Source organism: Symsagittifera roscoffensis, chromosome 4, assembly GCF_963678635.1.
Source record: "Symsagittifera roscoffensis chromosome 4, txSymRosc1.1, whole genome shotgun sequence".
NCBI lineage: Eukaryota > Metazoa > Xenacoelomorpha > Acoela > Convolutidae > Symsagittifera > Symsagittifera roscoffensis.
This window is the reverse complement of record NC_087065.1, coordinates 3,603,725-3,608,692: the sequence shown is the minus strand read 5'-3', so window position 1 is coordinate 3,608,692 and position 4,968 is coordinate 3,603,725.

Below are 4,968 nucleotides of genomic sequence, written 5' to 3'. Positions count from 1 at the left end.
CTAAATCATATACATTGTGAATCATCAGATACAGAAAATGATACAGAAAATACCATCTCAGTAAATATGATAACAGTCGAAAACGACTATGAACCTATCATAAATGAACAACCTTTCACTTCACATTGATATGAAAATCAATTCGAACTCCTCCACAATTACTATATTGGACCCATTGATAATACACAAACTACACAAGAAGTAAACGAATTTAACAAGGTAACTCAACCCGACAAAAGAGGCGAAACACAATGCTCAAACACAAAACATATTTATCAAAATATACAAAAAGAACAACCGAGAGAAAAAATTTGGACAATTCCATTTCTCTTAGAAAGCCCAAAAAATAAAGAATTTCTACCACCAGATCTTGAAATTGATTTTTTAATTGACTCAGGAGCAGAATCAAATATAATTAATATTCCTACTTGGAATGAAATCAAAACATTACATCCAAATTTAACACCTCTTGAAACCTCTAGTAAATTAGCAACAGCACAAGGATCACCATTAGTAAATTATGGGAAAATCCAATTATTTCTTCTCCCCACGAGAACAATGGAACAAAACAAAATTTTAAACAAACCATTTAAGCAAATATTTCATATTACGGATATTAAGCACAATATCATTGGCATACCATTTATCTCTAAATATATACCAACAATCAACATCTTAAATAGTAAGATACAAATAAAGGATAAATACACAAAAACAAAAAATACAGCCCTAACATTCTTCCAAAGATTAAACAAACAACCACCATTTTTCTCAAAGTTTTACCCCATTTACAATCAACAACGGAAACACCTGAAACCACTATCAGGAAATATATACAATTTTTCAATAAAACAAGTCCACCAGTATAACAAAAAACAAAATTAACAACAACTTTTCATGTCAGACTTTAACTTTGAACCAGTTCACAAATTTTTTAAAATTACGATCTCATCCATAAAATATTCAAAAAACACGAATTCCGACATCATTTCACTACACGTGTATAACAATACACCATATCAAGTAACATTACCCATAGGACTTTTAGGATATTGTGAAACAAATGCTACAATATCACCTATAAAGGAAGTAGCCTACCGCGTTAATAATATACTCAAACTATTAGATATTTGCCAATCAACAATTATTGACGAAGAATTATCCATAAATAATATAATTACTAGCAAAAAAAGAAGCACAAATTACTTCACAAAAACACCATATTTTAAACCAAGATTCAATATAACAAATTACGCAAAAGAACAACAAACATTTTTAACAATGTTTAATTTTGAACATTCACAAATTACACAAATTGAATTTGATAAGTTAGCAAAACAACTGTTAAAATATTCATCAGTTTATGCAACATCAAAATTTGATGTTGGAAAAATTAGTTCACTGCTACACCTTCCGTTAAAACCTGACGCAGTTTTCAAAAAACAAAGAGCAAGTAAAGTACCGATACACTTACATGACAAGGTAATAAATTACTTGACATTTTAGAACAATACGAAATAATCTCACCAGTAAATAAAGAAGAACAACCAAAAGGAAACACCTTCATTAACCCTGTTATCATCCTAGCAAAACGTGAATCACTAAAAATAGTTTTAGACGCTAGATATCTCAATTCACTAATTGACGAATCAAAATGCAATTGGCCTATTGAACCAATACAAGTTATCTTAACAAAAATAAACGGTAAATATTTCACAACCGCTGATATGAATAGTACTTACAATCAAATGCCATTAGATGAACAATCACAACGTTTAACACAATTTGTTATTGGAAATCAACAATATGAATTTAATTGCTATTTCTATGGAATATCCATAGGACCAGCAGCTTTTTCAGTTTTTATGAGTTAAATTTTTAGACCACTAATACTCAAGAAAAATGCAATCACATATTTAGATGATGTTTTTATGCAATCACAAACCAAAGACGAAATGTTTACAGTTTTAGAACAATACCATAAGATACTTCAGAACGAAAATATGAAAGCAGCCCCCGATAAATCACACTTCTTTCTAACACGCGTTAAATTTTTAGGACATAATATTGAACAAAACACTATCACTCCATTAAAATCACGCATTGATCTATTCAAAAACTTCAGCCACCAACAATTAAAAAGAAAATCCAAGAATTTCTTGGAATGTTAAATTTCTTAAGTAAATATGTTTACAAAATGCAATTATACTTAAGACCCTTCTATAATATCCTCAGACAACAAAATAATTTTGAATGGACCACTAAACATCAAACACAATTTAAAGAAATTCAAAAGCTTTTAACTGAACAAATTTCAAATACAATTCCAGATCCAAATCAACCATTCTATGCAATGTGCGATGCTTCAATTTTTGGCTTCGGCGCAGCATTGCTACAATCACATAGTGGAATAAATAAAATGAACCTTATATCAGCAAATTCACGATTATTCACTCAGGCAGAGCTACGACTCTCAACTCTAATGAGAGAATGCACAGCTATAATTTATACACTTACAGAATATGAATTTCTGATACTTGGATCAAAACACCCAACAGTTTTATTCACAGATCATTGATCATAAACCAATTATTTTTCTTTTTACACAAAAGTCAAATCCAAATCATACACAAATCATACACAAAAGTTTATAGATTTCAACTAATTCTAATGAAATTTCTAAACATACATATAGTTTGGACAGCAGGAAAAAACGTTGCTTTACCAGATACATTAAGTAGAAACACGCCACCTGAACTACTTACACGAAAAACTACAGTTGAAATACCACAAAATATTAAATTTTATCTCGCAAAAGATGAAACATCACCCCGACTAGAAAGCAAAAATGCAGTAAAGACTGATATTGATCAATCACAGATAAATAACCTACAACATTTTCCACTTTGCTTAGATTGCCAGAATATTCACTAAGAAGTTGACTTACTAGGCACATCAACTTTTAAACCAATTCCATACTCACAATGGATAAAAAACAACACTCAACAAAAAAGAATAAAACAATACTCGCATAAAAAAGTCCCTTTTCCATTAATCGAAAAAGAAAATTTAACCGATAAAATAAATTTATCAGGACCACGAACAAAGGATTTAAAATACACAATCAACCAAGTTTTTGACCTTCATGACCCACTTGACACAATTCCTTTATCAAAACTATAAATTGACAATATTTTTCCCCCAACAGACAAAATTACACTTGAACTTTTAAAACAATATCAAAATCTTGACCCAGTGATTAGAAACACGATTAGAAACACGATCTTGACCCAGTGATTAGACAATTAAAATCATGGCACAAATACAAAACTAAGCCCGTAAAAGCAGATACCACAATTTTAGGAAAAAAAACACTCCTCCGATATTTCCGAAAATTTAACAACACAGCAATTAATGAAAAAACAGATTTTTTACAATATCAATTAAATGATTCTAAATTTACTTGTCTTCCTTTAAGTACGATATTAATAGCTTTTAATATCTCACATACACAAAATACTAAAGGACACTCCGGATCAGAAAAAACAAACTCAAGCTTTACTCAAAATTTTTATTTCCCTAATGCACCAATTTGGATAAAAGTATTATGCACCTACCTTTACACACACATGATCAAGATCATTTTTATCACTCACAATTTTTAAAATTAACCTGCGGCACACACACCGAATGGATTTTAATTAGAGATAAAAAACGTAATGAAATTTACCAGAAAGTAACAAAGAAATTGTTACAAAGGCAAAATATTAACGACCAAATTAATTCACGCTTTACACCAGCCACAGATTTAAAAATTGGAACATTTGTTTTAATACCTAATTTTATTACACAAAAAAGAATCGCTAAAAAATTACAACCCCTTCGAAAAGGACCATACCAAATCATTGCCAAACCCACTGACGTAACGTACAAACTCACAAATTCAACCAAAAAAGAAATTGTTCAACATCGTAACAACCTATTGCCCTACTACCCAAAAGAATACGCGCTACGCGAATTAACTCAATTATATTCTTTCACAGGTTTGAAAGTTATTCAAAATCATACAGAAAAACAAATAGATGAACAACACACCGTTCATCATAAAAATCAAATTCAAAAACAAACCATATCTCAAAACAATACAAAAACGCCAGACCCAAAAATACCTCAAAAGGAAAGAAAAAATAGGAAAATGATAGAAAAAATTCTACCACAAGAACAAGTAGAAAAATCAAAACATAGAGAATTATCACGACTCAGAAATCAACCACGTAAAAACTAAAAAACATTCATCCCACAATCTAAAATATTAAAGAAAGTTGAATTTCAAAAACACTTTTAATTTTAAAATAATTAATTTTTGCACCTCTGAATCATTTTGAACCTTCATTTTTCAAAATAACATGCTGATAGACACACAAAAATTCTAGTTCAGATTCAGCCAATAGGATTCACTTAAATCCGTCACCTTCAATATCTCTAACTCCAACCTATTAGCCGAAAGATATTAAACTCCAGGCATATCTCAAAGACGAAATGTTTACAGTTTTAGAACAATACCATAAGATACTTCAGAACGAAAATATGAAAGCAGCCCCCAATAAATCACACTTCTTTCTAACACGCGTTAAATTTTTAGGACATAATATTGAACAAAACACTATCACTCCATTAAAATCACGCATTGATCTATTCAAAAACTTCAGCCACCAACAATTAAAAAGAAAATCCAAGAATTTCTTGGAATGTTAAATTTCTTAAGTAAATATGTTTACAAAATGCAATTATACTTAAGACCCTTCTATAATATCCTCAGACAACAAAATAATTTTGAATGGACCACTAAACATCAAACACAATTTAAAGAAATTCAAAAGCTTTTAACTGAACAAATTTCAAATACAATTCCAGATCCAAATCAACCATTCTATGCAATGTGCGATGCTTCAATTTTTGGCTTCGGCG